The sequence below is a fragment of the Neofelis nebulosa genome, chromosome 14, assembly GCF_028018385.1.
Source record: "Neofelis nebulosa isolate mNeoNeb1 chromosome 14, mNeoNeb1.pri, whole genome shotgun sequence".
Lineage (NCBI taxonomy): Eukaryota > Metazoa > Chordata > Mammalia > Carnivora > Felidae > Neofelis > Neofelis nebulosa.
In genome coordinates, this window is record NC_080795.1 from 263,358 (window position 1) to 282,415 (window position 19,058).

Here is a 19,058-nt window from a genome sequence, read left to right on the forward strand (position 1 = left end):
ACTTTTTTTCATTCTCTTTTTGCTGCTCTGATTGGGTGATCTCCAGTGCCCTGTCTTGAGTTCAATTGATTCCTCTGCTTTATTCAGTCTGCTGCTGAACCCCTCTGGTGCATTTTTTTTGGTTGAGTTATTGCATTCTTCAGTTCTATGACTTTCGTTTGGTTCTTTCTTCTATTTTCTAACGCTTTTTTTGACATTCTGACTTCAAAAAAGTGTTTATTCTTCTCCCAAGTTCAGTAAGTATCTTTATGATTATTACTTTGAATTCTTTATCGGGTAAGTTACCTACCTCTGTTTCATAAGGATTCTTTTCTGAGGCATTATCTTAATTTTTCACTTACAACACATTCCTGTTTCTTCATTTTGCTGTGTATTAGCTGAAACAGTCACCTCTCCCAGTCTTGAAGGAATGGTCTCTTGTAGGAAATGAACTTTGACATTCAACCTTATCCTAGTCCTTTGTTGTCTCTTGATTTTTTTATGATTGTCCAAACAGCCTAATTTATTTTATTTATTTTTTAATTTTTAATTTTATTTATTTTGTAAGTACGCTTCATGCCCAGCACAGAATCCAACACTAAGCTTGAACTCATGATGCTGAAATCAAGACCAGAGCTGAGATGCTCAAGAGTCAGATGCTCAACTGCCTGAGCCAACCAGGTGCCCCCAGCCTAACTTATTTTTAATAAGTTACTCAGGATGTGCCAAGACTGGTCAGTTCCCATAGGGGAATATCTCAGCTAGCACAAAATCCAGGCTGATTGGAAGCCAGATCTTTAGGCAGGAGCTTTTCAAGTATGCAAATATAGACAGTTCTGAGGGACCACAAGTGTAAGCCTTCCTGGCCACCAGAGCAGGAGATCTATAGTAGTCCTCTAGATAGCAGTTGTAAAACTCAATACTCCAGGCTAGTGTATAAGCTTCCTTTGGGGAGATACTGGCAAGCTGTAGTGAGGGAGAGGGAGGGCCGAATGATGGTGTCCACCTACTTATGTTCTGTTTGAGTACCCGTATCCTCTAGATGTATGCCAACCTTGAATTTGTTCATCAGTCTAAAGCACCAGGACAAGCAAATAGGTCTCTTTTAACAGACTGGGGGTTTTATTCTATTGTTTATACAGTGCCCTGTGGGTTGGCACCCTGCCAAGAACTGCCCCTCAAATTGTTAAAAGTCCCATGAGACTCAGGAATAAAGGGCCCCCCGGCCAGAGTCAGAGCCTGACCAGAGCCAAGCATTCAAGGGCCCTGCCCTGTGTGGCAGCCATAAACACCGGGACACCAGATACAAGAAGTGGGACACAAACACATGTAAGAGCTCCCTTCTAAGAGACTGTTGCTCTGGATTGCAACAGAAGGCGAGCATGAACATAGCACCTGCCTTCTGAGATATCTGGTAAGGTTTGCAGTCAGCCCTTAGATGTGTGTTTAATTAGCAGCCTGTCTCTCAGGCTGCAGCTCTGATGATATGCTTATAGGCCTCTTTCATAGATGGACTTAGCTCCTGGGTCTGTTGCCTCTTGCTGTGCCCTGAGCTGTTTAAGAACTCTTTCACCATTGGTTATAGTCTTATGAAACCTATGAACATAAGCCCCATTGGCCACTTGAAGCAGGTGATGTAGACATATTCCCAGGCAGCAGCTGTAAAGGTGCCAGACAAGAATATAAGCTTCTGTCTGAGAAGCTGGTATCTGAGAGATACCAGTAAGCTAGAGCAAGGCAGAGGGAGGATACAAAGATTGTACCCAATGGCTTTTGTTTCCTGAAAGCATGTCTATAGGGACCTACATGTATATTAGACCAGAAACCTGTCCCTCAAGCCAAAGCTCCTGGACAAGCAAATAGACCACTTTCTCAGAAACACTAGTGTGTGTTTTACTCTGCTATGTGTGCAGAGCCCTCAGGGTAGTATTCTGCCAAGAACTGCCTCCAATTGTAGAGTGCCTTGGGATCTAGGAACACAAACCTCCTTGACCATAAGAGCCAGGCTATCAAGGAGCACCCCTGGGGTGCAACTACAAAAACTGAGGCACCAGATGTGTGTGTAAAAACTCCCCTTCAGGAGATAGTAGTGCTGCAGAGAGTGGAAGAGTGAGTGTGCTAAGATGGTACCCTCTAAGGAAAAAGAAAAATGGCTCCTAATGGCTTTAGCAAGGCGGAGGGAGAGCACACAGATGAGCAACAAGTAGAGAGAGCACAAGTAGAGCAACAACTACTTGTTGGAGGATTAACATGGCACTCACCATGAACAAAAAAATTCTAGTGTTAAAAAAATAAGAAAGGAACTTTGCTTTATAGCAGGGTTGAGGGAGTACTTAAAAATGGCACCCAGCAGCAGCACTTCCCTATTTTGAGAGTATCCCAGTAGGCCCCAGCCCCTCGGATGACACTCAAAGATTAGCAAATGTATTTCTTTGACATCGGGTCTGGGTGCTTTTTAAACAGCTGTGTCTGGGCTGGGTGGTGGGGTGAGTGAGTCTGAGCATGAGCACTTTAGGAGATGTTTCTCAGTTTGGTACAGCTCTGTCGGTCTTGTGGATCCAAGTCCAGTTGTTTGTCAAAGCCACGTTTTATCATCTCTCAGATGCAAGTCTGAAGAGTTGGGGTACCTGATGTGGGATATGAACCACTGGCTCCTCAGGGAGAAGCTTTGGGTTTCTTAGTTCCCTCCCAATTATGGTTTGCTGCACTGGGGTCGGGTTTACGGCAAGACTGCATCACTGCCTCTCCCACCCACTTAGTGTGGCAACGTCATTATTTTAGCAGGCCTTTTCCCTTCAGGGGGAAATTGACAAGTTGATTATGAAACTTGTAGAGCAGTGTTGAAGAATTACAAAGTGGATGGCTTATACTACCTGAAGTAATCCAGATAGCGATAGTATAAATGATATACAGATAGTGGCTAAAGATATACAGATAGCTCAGTGGAACAGAATAGAGAGCTGAAAATTATTTTTGATGAAGAAAGCAATCCAATGGGGTAAAACAAAGGCTTTTAAATAAATAATGCCAGAGCAATTGAATATTCATATAAATAAAGTCACCTTGACTCCCTATCTCACATACATAAAAGTTAAGATGGATCATAGATCAAAATGTAAAAGTTCAGCCATTAAACTTCTAGGAGAAAAAGTAGAGAATAGCAAAGCTTTCTTTGGTAGGCTACAAAAAGCACAAGTATTTTTTTTAAAAAAAGCACTGTAAATTAAAATCCATCACAACAGGGGCGCCTGGGTGGCGCAGTCGGTTAAGCGTCCGACTTCAGCCAGGTCACGATCTCGCGGTCCGTGAGTTCGAGCCCCGCGTCAGGCTCTGGCCTGATGGCCCGGAGCCTGGAGCCTGTTTCCGATTCTGTGTCTCCCTCTCTCTCTGCCCCTCCCCCGCTCATGCTCTGTCTCTCTCTGTCCCAAAAATAAATAAAAAAAAAACGTTGAAAAAAAAAAAATTTAAAAAATAAAAAAAATAAAAAAAAATAAAAAAAAAATAAAATCCATCACAACAAAAAAAAATTTTAGCACCATTAACAGATAGAGAAAATAATAAACATTTATCTGTAAAGTACTTGTATCCAGACTGTACAGAGAACCCCTACAACAATAAAAGGACTACTTAATCCACTGGAGAAATATTACAACAGATGCTTCGTAAATGATGCTATGTGCATAGTCAGTGAGTATAATGGACTTCAACATATGAATTTTGGGGGGACACATTTCAGCCCATAGCAGTTTTATAAAGAGAAATAAAAAAATAATATTATTTTTTAAGTTTGTATTTAAATTCTAGTTGTTAATATACAGTGTAATATTAGTTTTAGGTGTCCAGTGTAGTGACTCAACACTTACATACAGTACCCGGTACTCATCACAAGTACACTCCTTAATACCCATGCCCCTGCCCACCTGCCCTCAGGTAATCACCAGTTTGTTCTCTATAGTTAAGAGTCTGTTTCTTGGATTTTCTCTCTCTTTTTTTTTTCCTTTTGCTCATATTTTTTGTTTCTTAAATTCCACATTTGAGTGAAATCATATGGTATTTGTGTTTCTTTGACTGACTTATTTTGCTTAGCATAATACTCTCTAGTTCCATCCATGTAGTTGCAAATGGCAAGATTTCATTTTTTTTAAGGTTGAATAATCCGTGTGTGTGTGTGTTTTTATGTGTGTGTGTGTACGCATACATACTGCATCTTCTTTACCCATTCACCAGTCGATGGACACTTGGGCTGTTTCTATGATTTGGCTAATATAGATAATGTTGCTGTAAACATTGGGGTGCATGTATCCCTTTGAATTAGTGTTTTTTCTATTCTTTGGGTAAATGCTAGTAGTGCAATTGCTGGATCATAGGGTAGTTCTACTTTTAACTTTTTGAGAAACCTCCATACTGTTTTCTAGAGTGGTGCACCAATTTGCATTCCCACCAACAGTGCAGGAATGTACTTCACATCCTTGCCAAAACCTGTTGTTACTTGTGTTGTTGATTTTAGCCCTTCTGATAGGTGTGAGGTGATATCTCATTGTAGTTTTGATAAACAGAGAACTGGTTATTCTTAAGTATATGAGTTTTCAGTTAGAGTGTTGGGTTGGGAATGTGCAGTGGAAGGATGCCTGGGTGGCTCAGTCAGTTAGCATCCAACTCTTGATTTCAGCTCAGGTCATGATCTCACAGTTTGTGAGATAAAACCCCACTTCGGGCTCTGTGCTGACAGCCTGCTTTTGGGATTCTCTCTCTCTGCCCCTCCCCCACTCATACCCTGTTCTCTCTAAACATAAAAAAAAAAACCCAACATTAAAAAATGTACAGTGGGTTGTTGATGTCGCTTGGAGTGTTTGGGAAAGAACACAGCATTGGATGCTGATTTGGAGAGCAGTTGCTTAGAGGTACTATATTAAAATGAAAAGAACATAACGGGGGACACCTGGGTGTCTCAGTCCATTAAGTGTGGGGCTCTTGACTTCGGCTGAGGTCATGATCTCATGGTTTGTGGGTTTGACCCCCCACGTTGGGGTCCCTGCTGATAGCACAAAGCCTGCTTGGGATTCTCTTTCCCTCTCTCTCTGCCCCTCCCCCACTAGTGTGCTCTGTCTCTCTCAAAATAAATAAACTTAAAGAATAAAGAACATAAGGAAATTTCTTTTTCTCTTCAGTCTGAATCTATATTTTTGGGAGCAAGAGGAAAAAATAGCATAAATAATGTAAAAATTCTTAGAATGTATGAAGAATTGAGCCCACAAGAGAAATTAGAATAATAAGATTTGTTATTCATGGATTTATTTCAGTAGTTTTTTCACAGTTTATTTTTCCTTTTTCAAATGCCAGCAATTTTTAAAACATTAATTATAATGAAAATGTTTTTCAGATTATAAATGTTTTGGGAAGGATTTACCTACTTCTGATTAAACAAACTTTTTGAGGTACCAAAGCCAAAAAGACATCTTCTGTGGTGCTCCAGAAAAATCCCACCCCTCCCTTTTTCCCTTGCTGCTCTAGTTACGACAGCTATGACTGAGGCATCTGGGATTTGTGCTCTTTCCATAAGACTGGAAGACTCTGCCAGTCTTTGTTCCCCTGATGTGCTGATGTAGGAGCACTGTCTTTTTCTGTTTTTCCTTAAACGCCTCTGAGACCTCTAGGTTGTTGAACTTTCCATGGCTCTCAGCTCTATTTCAGAGGTTATCCAAGGAGAAGAAAGGCAGCTTCTTGTAGAACTAAAGTTGATAATAAGATGATGGTCAAATGACTTTACTTCTTTTGACCATTTCTGTATCTTTGCACAAAAGAATTAAGCTACATCCACTCACTTTCTTTTATACAATAAAGTGCAAGTGTTTGCTTTCCGTCTGAATGAACCCTTTTCCAGTAGTACAGCATTTAAATATAAATTTAAGAACTGGTCCCAGGTTCACCAAATTAAAGACTAACTTAGCTGACTGTTTATCCTTAGAACAATCACACTATGGATTTTATTTTCCTAAACATTCTGGGTTTTTCAGGTATTGCCTTCTGATAGGGCTGGAAAGGGCTGCCTGTTATGGTTTAAAAGAGGAGATTGCAGGGCTCTGCTGCTATGACTACAATTTAAAACTAGCCCTTCAGCAGACAGCTGGAGAAACTAATCACTGAGCAGAGTAAGCTGGAGCTGACAATAAGTGTCAAAGAAGTTAGGGTAGAACGAGTGGAGGCAATTACTAGTGATATATGGGAGACTCATTAACACTAGTGCCACCTTCTGAATTTGAAATTATTATTCTACTTTTTGAAGTTCTTTTTATGAAATCCTATGTATACCCCTTCATTCAGAAAGTCCTCTGATGTCAGGTCATTTAGTGATACAAGGCAATTGGTTTATTTCTAAAGGTTAGTACTTAATCTATATAAATGGTGAAAAACATTATTTTGTAATCATCAGTTTTAGTTGTTAGCACTCCAGTTGCTCCTGACTTTCTTTAAAAAATAAATAATATACTGGGGTCAATGAGATGATTATATTTTTTGTCTCAAGTAAAAGTATGTTAGTTGTTTAATATCAAAATGATAAATATATAACAAACACATATTAAAATAATACTTTAATTATTAAAGTTGCTTATCTCACCAAGGAGATGGTGCAGGTCACTGGCCATCAGTAGCCTTTCAGTTAAGAACAATAGTGTAAGACTTTATCCATTTCTTTTTTCTTATTTTGTAATATCAACTGTAATGTCTCCTCTTTCATTTCTAATTTTATTTATTTGAGTCTAGTTAAAGGTTTGCCAGTTATTTATATTTTAAGCAAATCAGCTTTTAATTTTATTGATCCTTTCTGTTGTTTTTCTGGTCCCTGTCTTATTTATTTCTGCTCTGATTTTTTTATGATTTCCTTCTCCCAACGTTGGGCTTAATTTGTTGCTCTTTATTTAATTCCCTAATGTTTAAAGTTAGATTGTTTATTTGAGATCTGATTTTTTAATATATGAGTTTATTGCTATAAAATTTCCTCTCAGAACTGCTTTTGCTGATCCCACAAAATTTGATACATTGTATTTTAATTTTCATTTGTTTTGAGATAACTTTTTGTTTCCTTTTTGCTTTCTTCTTTGACTCATTGGTTGTTTAGAAATGTGCTGTTTAGTTTCCACATATTTGAAGATCTACTCACTTTCTTCTGGTTGATTTCTAATTTTATACCTTGTGGTCAGAGAAGACCACAACTATCTTCTCTGATAGTTGGTATGATTTCAGTGTTCTTAAATTTGCTAAGATTAGTTTTGTGGCTTATTATTTGATGTATCCTGGAGAATGTTCCATGTTCAGTTGAGAAGAATATGTATTCTGCTCTGTTGAGTGGAATGTTCTACATGAGTCTGTTAAGTCTATTTATTCTAAAATATGGTTCAATTCCAGTGTTTCCTTGATTTTCTTTCTGGATGATAATTGTCAATAGTGGGGTCTTGAAGTCCCCTACTATTATTGTATTGTCTATTTCTCTCTTAAGATCCTGTTAGTATTTGCTTAAGTATTTTTTGTGCTTACACATTGGGAACATATATATTAATGGTTGTTACATCTTCTTGATGTATTGATCCATTTATTATATACTGTCATTCTTTGTCTCTTGTTACCGTTTTGGCTTGAAGTCTATTTTATGTGATATAAATATGGTTACAAATATGGCTACACCCACTTTGTTTTGGTTATCATTTGCTTGGAGTACCATTTTTCAGCTCTTCACTTTGAGTGTTTGTCTTTTCAACTCAAATGAGTCTCCTGAAGGCATCATATATTTGGGCTGTTTTTTTTTTTTTTTTTCTTTTTTAAATCCATCCTACTATTCAGTGCCTTTTGATTGGTGACTTTAATCCATTTACACTTATGGTAATTATTGATGTATGAGGACTTACGCTGTCATTTTATGTTTTGTGTTTGGTTGTTTCATATATTCATTCTTTCTTTTTCTTTGTGTTTCTGTTTACTTTTAAGTTGGTGGTTTTCTAAGATGATTTCTCAGAGTATCCCCCTTTTTTACATTTTGTGTCTTTGCTCTAGATATTTGTTTTGTGGTTACCATGAGGTTTGTATAAAATATCTCATAGGTAAAATAATCCTTTTTCTGATGATGACAATTTATCTGTCTTTTTATTTTTTTTTTTAATGTTTATTTTTGAGAGAGAGTGAGAGGGAGCAAGCGAGTGTGCATATGAGCAGGGAAGGGGCGGGGTGGCATGCGGTGGGAAGAGGAGAAAGAATCCCAAGCAGACTCTGTGCTATCAGTGCAGCGCCTGATGCAGGGTTTGATCCAGTGAACTGTGAGATCATGACCTAAGCGGAAATTAAGAGTCGGCTTCTTAACTGACTGAGCCACCCAGACACCCCTCTTCATTTTTCTATACAAATTACATCACTTTTCTTCTCCTCTTTTAATTTTGTTGCTACAAATTATCCCTTTTTATTCTTTTGAATTTGTTACTAAATGTAGTAGCTATAATTATTGTTAATAATGTTTTCCCTTCAACATGTATGCTGTAGTTGTTTAATGCCCTATTCTAAAACAGAGTTAAAATGTTCTGGTTCTGTCTGTTTATCACCTTTCTCAAATTTGGGGATCCTTTGTCTTTTATTTCAGGTGGAAAAGCTCCTTTCAACATTTCTTGTAAGGCAAATTTAATTGTGGTGAACTTCTACAGTTTTTGTCTGGGAAGTCCTACATTTCTCCTTCATATCTGAAGCATAACTTTGCTAGATAGAGTATTTTTGCCTGGCAGTTTTTATTTTTCAATACTTTGGAATATGTCACTCTACTTTCTCCTGGCCTGTAGGGTTTCTTTTTTTCTTTTTTCTTTTTTAATTTTTATTACTATTATTATTTAATGTTTATTTTTGAGAGACAGAGTGTGAGCAGGGACGGACAGAGAGAGAGGGAGACACAGAATCCGAAGCAGGCTTCAGGCTCTGAGCTGTCAGCACAGAGCCTGACATGGAGCTCGAACTCAAAAACCATAAGATCATGACCTAAGCCGAAGTTGGACGCTCAACCAGCGGAGCCACCCAGGCACCCCGTGACCTGTAGAGTTTCTGATGAGAAATCTCATAGTTAGTGGGGGTTCGTTTGTAGGTTAAATTTTTTTCCCCCTGGCTGCCTTTAAGATTCTTTGTTTATTACTAACTTTTTACAGTTTCATAATAATGTGTCTTGGAGAAGGTCTCTTATATTGAGATAGTAAGATGATCTTTTAGCTTTGTGGACTGTTTATTTCTACTTGTATTTTCTCAGGTTTAGTAAATTTTCAACTGTTTTAAAAATAACCTCTCTGGGGAGCCTGGGTATCTCAGTTGGTTAGGCGATCGACTTTAGCTCAGGTCATGATCTTGCAGTTCATGGGTTCAAACCCCGTGTCGGGCTCTGTGCTGACAGCTCAGAGCCTGGAGTCCGCTTCAAATTCTGTTTCTCTCTGTCTGTCTCTCCCCCACTAGTGCTCTCTCTCTCTTTCTCTCTCTATCTTGAAAATGAACACTAAATTTTTTTTTTCTTTTAAATAGACCCTCTTCCTCCTTCTAGTATACATTTTATTCTGTTTTTAATTTTAGAGAGAGAGAGCACAAACGGTGGAGAGGGCAAGAGGGAAAGAGAGATCTTAAGCAGGCTATGTGCTCAGCATAGAGCTTGACACAGGGATCGGTGCCATGACTGTGGGATCATGACCTGAGCCAAAATCAAGAGTTGGATGCTCAACCAACTGAGCCACCTAGGCACCCCCATTTTATTCGAATGTTAGCTCTCCTAATGGATTCTGATAGTTCTTCTAGGATTTCCTCATTAAAAAAAAATTTTAGTTCTCTTTCTTCTACCTGAATCATTTCTAGATTCCTGTCTTCCAGAGAGCTTAGTCTCTCTTCCATCTCATCTGCTCTATTACCAATGCTTTCTAATGCATTCTTCTCATTGATTGAGTTCTTCATCTTAAGAATTTCTCTTGGTTCTTTTATAGGATTTTAAATTTTTTTTTTTTCAACGTTTTTTATTTATTTTTGGGACAGAGAGAGACAGAGCATGAACGGGGGAGGGGCAGAGAGAGAGGGAGACACAGAATCGGAAACAGGCTCCAGGCTCCGAGCCATCAGCCCAGAGCCTGACGCGGGGCTCGAACTCACGGACCGCGAGATCGTGACCTGGCTGAAGTCGGACGCTTAACCGACTGCGCCATCCAGGCGCCCCTATAGGATTTTAATCTCTTTGGTAAAGTACTTCTGTTTATTAATTTTATTGACATCTGAGTTCCGTTATTGCCTTTCTGACTTTTCTTGTAGTTTATTGATTTCTTCATTATAGCTATTCTGAAATTTCTATTAGATCCCATTCTTACATGACTTTGTGTTTGGTTGTTGTGGAATTGGTGTTTTATGTTTGTGATACCATATTGCTGTGATTTTTCATTATGTTTCATAAAATGTGCCTCTCCCAGTGCATTTGAAGTAATGAACACCTTTTAAAAAAATATTTATTTATTTTGAGAGGGAGAGAGCAAGTGAGCAGGGGAGATGCAGAGAGAGGGAGAGAGAATCCCAAGCAGGCTCCATGCTGTTCGTGCAGAGCCAGATGCAGGGCTTGAACCTCCAAACCCTGAGATCATGACCTGAGCTGAAACCAAGAGTTGGATGCTTAACCAACTGAGCCATCCAGGCACTCTAAAAGTAGTGAACACCTTTCTTATACAGGTAAAGTTTTGTTTTTGCTTTAATTTTTAACAATTTAACAGGTTGGCAGTCAGAAGCTTTTCTGCAGTCAGGTGGCACTATAGCACAAGTTTTTGTTTCTCTTACCTGGTGTGCCTTCTGGCTATATTTGGGAGCATGTTTTCCACCCCTATCCCCTCTGCCATAAGGTCACTAGCACCCTTCTCATTTCTTGTGCTGCTAGGGTCTCAAGGCTGCAGGCCCAGTCCCAATTCCAGGGTTGCTGGGGTCATGGGCATGGGGATAAGGGAGTCACTGGCCAGCTACCACTGCTAGGGATACCAGGGTCAAAGGCACTGGGGTCATGGGCACTGCCATTCCTGGAATCACTGGGGTCACCAGGTGCTGCTTCTGCTCTTCTCCAAGTTCTGCTGCCTCCACAGGTCCAATCCACCCATATTCAGATGTACATGTGTATAGATCTCTCAATTCTGGCATGCTGTGCCAAGGATCCTTTGTTGGTCTATGGAGATACCACTGGTTGTATATTGAAGGAGGGAGACAAAGGGAAAGACTCATGGCACGATGATGCTGATGTTACTCAGAACCTTTTTATTTTCTTGATAACGTTCTTAGAAGCAAAAAAAAAAAAAAAATATTTTAAGCCCAGTTTTTATCTATTTTTTCTCCTGTTGCTCACGCTTTTGGTGTCATATCTAAGAATTTGTTGCCAAATTCACAGTCTTGAAGATTTACAGCTGTGTTTTTTCCCTAAGAGTTTTATAGTTTTTTCTCATATAGTTAGGTAATTGGTCCATTTTGAGTTAATTTTTGTGTGTTGTGTGAGGCAGGGATCCACCTTCATTCTTCCCTGTGAAAATCCTACTGTCCAAGCACCATTTGTTGAAAAGACTATTCTTTTCATTGTTGAAAAGACTTTTCTTGCACTGAAAAGTCATGAACCCCTTGTTGATAAAATCATTTGGCATAGATGTATTGGTTTGTTTTTGGACTCTCAGTTCTGTTTAATAAAACAATAAAACAGTCTGTATATCCTTATGCCAGAACCAGAATGTTTTGATTACTTGTACCTGTATAGTAAGTTTTGAAATTGAGAAGTATGAGTCCTCTAAGTTTGTTCTTCTTTTCAATATTATTTTGGTTATTCAGGGCCTCTAGCAATTCCATATGAATTTGAGAACCAGCTTTCCCATTTAGGTGAAAAAGGCTATTGGAAGTTTTAGGGATTGCATTTAATGTATATATCATTTTGGGTAATAGTGCCATTTTAACAGTATTAAATTATCCAATCCGTGAACATGGAGTGTCTTAACATTTATTTAGATCTCCTTGATTTTTTTCCAGCAATGTTTTTTTAAATTTTTTTTTAATGTTTATTTATTTTTGAGAGAGAGCGCATGCGCCCGTGCGCACAAGCTGGGGAGGGGCGGAGAGAGAGGGAGACACAGAATCCAACGCAGGCTGTAGACTCTGAGCTGTCAGCACACCAACTGTAAGATCATGACCTGAGCCAAAGTCGAATGCTTAACCAACTGAGTCACTCAGGCACCCCTCCAGCAATATTTTTTTTAATTTTCAAATGTATATATAGGCCTTTTACCTCGTTGTTTAAATTTATTTCTCATGTATTCTTTCTGATACCCTTTTTTATGGATTTTTAGGATTTTCTGTATACAAGATTATGCCACCAGCAAATAAGAGAGTTCTGTTCTGTTTGCCATTTATTTCTTTTTTCATGTTTGCTTTGGTTAGAATATCCAGTACAACATTGAATAGAAGTAGCAAAATGGTCATTTTTACCTCATTCCTCACCCAAGGGGAAAGCTTTCAGTTTTTCTCTATTGGATATGATATTGCTTTTGAGTTTTTTATAAATATTCTATATCTGGATGAGGAAGTTTCTTTCTTTTTTTTTTTTTTTTAACATTTATTCATTTTTTGAGAGATAGAGAGAGACCGAGTATGAGCAGGGGAGGGGCCAAGGGAGAGGGAGACACAGACCCAAAGCATGCTCCAGGCTCTGAGCTTTCAGCACAGAGCCCAACGTGGGGCTCAAACTCAAGAACTGTGAGATCATGACCTGAGCCGAAGTCGGATGCTCAACCAACTGAGCCACCCAGTTACCCTGAGGAAGTTCCTTTGTATTCCTAGATTCTTTTTAATCATGAAAGGGTGTTGGATTTTGTAAAGTGCTTTTTCTACATTAATTGAAATGATCATGTTACTTTACCCCCTTCATTCCATTGATGTAGTGTATTACATTAATTGTTTTTCATATATATACCCCTCTTTGATTGCTGGGGTGGATCTCGCATGATCATGGTGCATATTCTTTCAGTATGGTGCTGGATTTATTTTTAAGGGATATTAATCTGTAGTTTTCTTTTTCTGTGATAGGGTCTCTGTATGGCCTTTGTATCAGGGTAATTCTGGTCTTATAGAGTAAGTTAGGAAGTTTTCCTTCCTTTTCTGTTTTTTGAAGGGGTTTAGAAGGATTGGTGTTGTTAATTCTTCTTTAAGTGTTTGGTAGAAATAATAACCAGTGAAGCCATCTAGGCCTTGCATTTCTTAACAGGAGCACTTTTTGATTATTGATTTAACTTCTACTTGTTATAATTCTGCTTAGATTTTTCTGTTGAGTTAGTTTTCATTTGGTGGTGTGTATGTTTCTAGGAATTTGTCCATCTCTTATAGATTATCTAACTTGGTATACAGCTTGTTCGTGGTATTCTTATTTTTTTTTTTAAGTTTTTTTTTTTTTTTTTGTTTGTTTGTTTGTTTGTTTGTTTGTTTGTTTTGGAGAGACAGTGCAAGTAGGGGAGAAGGAAGGGCAGAGGGAGAGATAGAATCCCAAGCAGGTTTCATGCTCAGCACAGAGCCTGATGCAGGGCTCTATCCCATGGCCCTGGGATCATGACCTGAAGCGAAATCAAGAGTCAGATGCTCTACTGACTGAGCTAACCAGGTGTCCTGATTCATGGTATTCTCTTATAATTCATTTTATTTCTTTGAGATTGGTAGTACTTCTCCCATTTTCATTTCTGATTTATTTGCTTTTTTGTCTTTATTTGATTTATTTAGGGTGATCTAGCTGAATTTTGTCATTTTTAATGATCTTCTAAAGAATCAACTTTTGGTGTCATTAATTCTATTTTTTTTTCTATTTTAATTTCCTCTAATACAATCTTTATTATTTTTCCTTCTGCTAACCTTGGGTTTAGTGTGCTCTTCTGTTTCTAGTTCCTTAAGATACAAAGTTAGATTATTTATTTCACATCTTTATTCTTCTTTTTCTTAAATGCAGACATTGCAGTGCTAAATCTCCCATGAAAACATCTTTCACCGAATCTTACAAGTTTCAGTATATTGTGTTATTATTTTCATTTTTCTTGATGTGTGTTCTAATTTTCTTGTGATTTCTTCTTTGACATGTAAGTTGGTTAAAAGTGTATAATTTCGGGGGTGGCTAGGTGGCTCAGTTGGTTGAGCGTCTGACTTCAGCTCAGGTCATGTTCTCATGGTTCGTGAGTTCGAGCCCTGCATTGGGCTTGCTGCTATCAGTGCAAAGCCTACTTTGGATCTTCTATCCCCGTCTCTCTCTCTGCCCCTGCCCCGCTTGTGCTCTCTCTCTCTCAAAAATAAATAAAACATTTTTAAAAAATGTAATTTCTACATATATGAATTTTCTATTTTTTCTTCTGTTACAGATTTCTAGTAATTCTGTTGTGGTTTGAGAAAATGCTTGGTATAATTTCAGTCTTTTTTAAAAGTATAGATTTGTTTTGTAATCCAAAATATGATGTTAGTCCAAGATCAAGGTGTCAGCAGAGCCCTTTGAAGGTACTGTGGAAGATTTGTTTCCATCCTCTCTCCAAGCTTCTGGTAGTTCATTGGCTTGTGGCAGAAAATTCCAGTCTTCATATGACCTTCTCTCAGTGGGTGTATGTCCAAATTTCCTTGTTTTATAATGACATGAGTCATATTGGGTTATGAGCTTACCTTATTCCAGAATAACTTCATATTAACTTGATTAATTGCATCTGCAATGGCTCTGTTTCCAATTAAGGTCACATTTTGATGTACTGGGAGTTGGGATTTCAGTATATGTATTTTTGCAAGACAAAATCCAACCCACAACTGGAAGTGTTTCTCTTGAAATTTTGTAAGACTTTGTAACGAATTGGCATTTTCTGTAAATGGTAGAATTTACCCGGGAAGATGGGATATACTAGGGTTTTCTTTTTAGGAAGTTTTAAAATTATTTATTCAATCTATTTACTTCTTATAGTTCTATCCCAATTTTTTTATTTCCATTTGATTCAGTTTTGGTTGTTCATGTTTTCCTAGGAATTTGTCTTTTTCAAAGTTATCTAATTTGTTTGCATTCATGTCTTTATGCTATATCTTTTTAACTCTTTATTTCTGTAAGGTCAGCATTGATATCTCAGCTTTCATTCCTTATTTTTGCAATTTGACCTTTTTCTCTTTTTTTCTTCATCTGTCTAGCTAAATGTTTGTCAATTGTATTCATCTTTCCCAAGAATCAACTTTTATTTTTGCTGACATGTAGTATTCTTGTCTTCACTATTTGATTAATTTTTGTATTAATCTTCTCTGTTTTTTTCTCTACTTAGTTTAGGTTTCATATGCTCTTAAAGTCAAAGGTTAGGTTATGGATTTGAGAACTTTCTTCTTTCTTCCTTCTTTCTTTCCTTCCTTCCTTCCTTCTAATTTTCTTCTTTTTCTTAATATATACATTTCTAGCTAGAAACTATAATTTCTGTTGGTTTATTGGGTTAGGTTAATTCTGATAAGGCTTGTTTTAGCTATATTCCTATAAGTTTTGGTATGTTGTGTCTTCATTTTGATTACTTTCTAATGATTTTCTACCTTCTCTTGTCATCTTTTCTTTGACCCATTTGTTATTTAGTACTGTGTTGTTTATTTTTTCTATACTGGCAATTTTTCCAGATTTCTAGTGGTTATTGTATTTTAACTTTATTCCATTCTTGTTTGAATAGCATACATAGATTTCAGTCCTTTTACCTTTATCAAGCCTTGTTTTGTGCTTAATATATAGTCTGTCCTAGAGAATGTTCTTTGTGCAAAAGAAAAGAATGTGTATACTGATGCTTTTGTGTAAAGAGTTCTATAGATGTATAGATATTATAATGCTGTTAAATTCTTCTGTTTTCTTGTTGATCTTGTGCCAAGTTTTCTAATCCATTACTCAAAGTAGAGTAGTTAAGTCTCCAACAATTATTGTACTATTTTCCCTTTTCAGTTGTCAGTTTTTGCTTCATATATTTTGATCCTTGTTGTTTGGTACAAAAATGTTTATAATTTTTATATCTTCTTGATGAACTACTTTGTATCATTTTAAAATGTACCTCTGTTTCTAGTAATATTCATTTATTTTTTAATGTCTTATTTTTGAGAGAGAGAGCATGAATGGGGAAGGGCATAAAGAGAGGGAGACACAGAATCTGAATGAAGCAGGCTTCAGGCTCCCAGCTGAACCCGATGCAAGATCATTACCTGAGCCAAAGTCAGATGCCTACCCCAACTGAGCGCCAAGGTGCCCCTCTAGTAATATTTTTTAAAAGTTATTCTTGTTTGATATTATTACAACCACTACAGCCTTCTTCTGGTTTATGTTTGCATGCTACATCCTCTCCTTATTACCTTATTAGTTTATTTCCATTTAGTTGGGTTTATTCCTATGTATATTACTATTTTTGGTGCATTATAATTGGGATTGTTTTCTTAATTTCTCTTTCTGCTGCTTCCTTACTGGTGTATACAATTGCTTCAGATTTTTGTACATTGATTTTGTATCCTACAACTTTACTAAATTCATTTATCAATGTAGCAGTTTTTTTGGTGGAGTTGTTCAAGTTTTCTAGATCGAGCATCATGTCATCTGCAAATAGTGAAAGTTTTACTTCTTCCTACCAATTTGGATGCCTTTTATTTCTTCTTGTCTGATTGCTGTGGCTAGGACTTCAGTAGTATGGTAAAAATAACAGTGGTGAGAGGAGACATCCTTGTCTTGTTCCTGATCTTAGGGGCAAAGCTCTTAGTTTTTCCCTGAGTATGATGTTTGCTGTGGGTTTTTCATGTAAGGCCTTTATTATGTTGAGGTATGTTCCCTCTAACACTACTTCTTTGAGGGTATTTGTCATGAATGGATGTTGTATTTTTTCAAATACTTTTTCTGCATCTCTTGGAATGATCATTTGGTTCTTACTCTTTCTCTTTTTGATGTGATGTATCACAGTGATTTATTTGCAAGTATTGAATCGCCTTTGTTTCCTGTAAATAAATCCCACTTGATCGTAGTGACTGATTTTTTGTAAAGTATTGTTGGATTTGGTTTGCTAATATTTTGTTGAGGATTTTTGCATCTATGTTCATCAAAGATAATGGCCTGTGGTTTTCTTTTTTAATAGTGTCTTAACCTGGTTTTGATATCAGGGTAATGCAGCCACCTCATAATGCATTTGGAAGTTTTCCTCCCCCTTCTGTATTTTGGAATAGCTTGAGAAGTATATGTATAAACTCTTCTTTAAATGTTTGGTAGAATTCACCTGTGAAACCGTCTTTTCCTGGACTTTTGTTTGTTGGATGTTTTTGATTACTCTTCAGTTTTATTGCTGGTAATTGGTCTGTTCAAATTTCCTATTTCTTCCTGATTCAGTTTTGGGAGGTAATGTGTTTCTAGGAATTTTTCCATTTCATTCATATTGTACAATTTCTTGGTGCATACTTTGCATTGTAGTGTCTTATAATCCTTTGTATTGTGGTGCCAATTATTTCTCGGTTTCCTTTTTGATTTTTATTTGAGTCCTCTATTCTTTCTTTCTTTCTCTTTTCTTTTCTTTCTTTCTTTATTTTTTTTTGTGAGTCTGGCTACAGTTTTATCAATTTTGTTGATTTTTTCAAAGAACCAGCTCCTGGTTTCATTGATTTGTTCTATTCTTTTTTTAGTTTTTATTTTGTTCATGTCAATTTTAATCTTTATTATTTCCTTCCTTTTATTGGTTTTGAGTTTTGTTTGTTCTCTGTGTAGCTCCTTTATGTGTAAGGTTGGTTTGTTTACTCAAGCTTTTTTTTGCTACTTGAGGTAGGCCTACATTGCTATGAACTTCCCTCTCAGAATAGCTTCTCTGCATCCCAAAGATTTTCGTCCATTGTGTTTTCATTTTGTCTCCATGTATTTTTTTATTTCCTCTTGATTTCTTGGTTGACCCATTCATTATTTTGTAGCATGTTATTTGACCTCCACGTATTTGTGGTCTTTCCAGATTTTTTTTCTTGTGATTGATTGATTGGTGTGCGGGACCTGTAGTCAGACCACTTGTATGCCTCCAGCCCACTGCTGGAGCCTTTTTCTGACTGGTGTGTGGTTATCTTTCCTTCTCTCCAGGGCAGGAGTCACTTTAGAGTTGTCTTGGCCACTGCAGGGGCTGTTTGCACACTGCCAGGCCTGTGGCACCACTCTACAGGCTCTCACCAAATGCATATTGGAGAGGGTCGATCCCAGGAAGCACAGACCTTGAGAGTGGGAGGGTGGGGGGTGAGGTGGAGGCAGTTGGCATTGGGTTGGCTGGCAGTGCTAGGAAACTTTGTATGTTGTTGTTCCTTTGCAAGAGGGGGCCTGCCATGCCCAGAATGAAGCTGTCCAGAGGGGTAAATTGATGTAAGCACAGTAGGGGCTCTGGTAGGGGGGAAAAGGGGGAGTGGGGTGGTAGTGCTGACAAGTTATGTAGCAAGTCCCTTAGGTGACCATATGTTTAAGCCTACTGGAGGGTAGGGGAGAGAAGTGGCACCTACCTGTTCCTTTGTTCCTGGAGGAATTTCCCAGCAATTTTTGTCCCCTCCAGGTCAGGCTCTGAGATTAGTAAATAACTCTCACTTCCATTTGCCCCAGGCACATTTCCAACTGCTGCTTCTAGGCTGCATCTCCAGGGGACTGTTTGTTATGCTATTTAAGGGCAGGGACCCAGTTTCTTCTTGTCCTCCTAGTTCTCCCGGAGCCAAGCTGGCTGATTTTTAAAGACTAGGTTTTAAGTCCCGCTGGTGGTAAGAACTCATGAAATTCGATGTCTCTGGTCTTCAAATCCAAATGGTATGGGGTTTTGTCTTCCCCTGTGGGCACCCCAATATGAGAGTCTGTTTCTTTTCTCTTTCCATGCCCCAGGTGTTCCCCCAGCTCCAGTCCTGACTGCTCATTTAGCTTCCCACTTTGTCTCTGCCCTTCTTACCTTCTTTGATGTGGCCTCTTCTCTACATCTAGTTGTGGAGTTTATTCTGCCAGTCTTTGGGTTGTTTTCTGGGTTATATAAAGTCGTGTGAGTAGTCCCTAGTTGTATCTGTGGGCCAAG

At 37.9% G+C, this 19,058-nt stretch overlaps 1 protein-coding gene across 3 annotated transcripts in view; it reads left to right on the forward strand.

Moving 5' to 3' along the window:
- Positions 1 to 19,058, forward strand: part of SPIDR (scaffold protein involved in DNA repair) — a 504,687-nt gene that overhangs the window by 88,548 nt on the left and 397,081 nt on the right. The gene's annotated exons all lie outside the window — the stretch shown is intronic.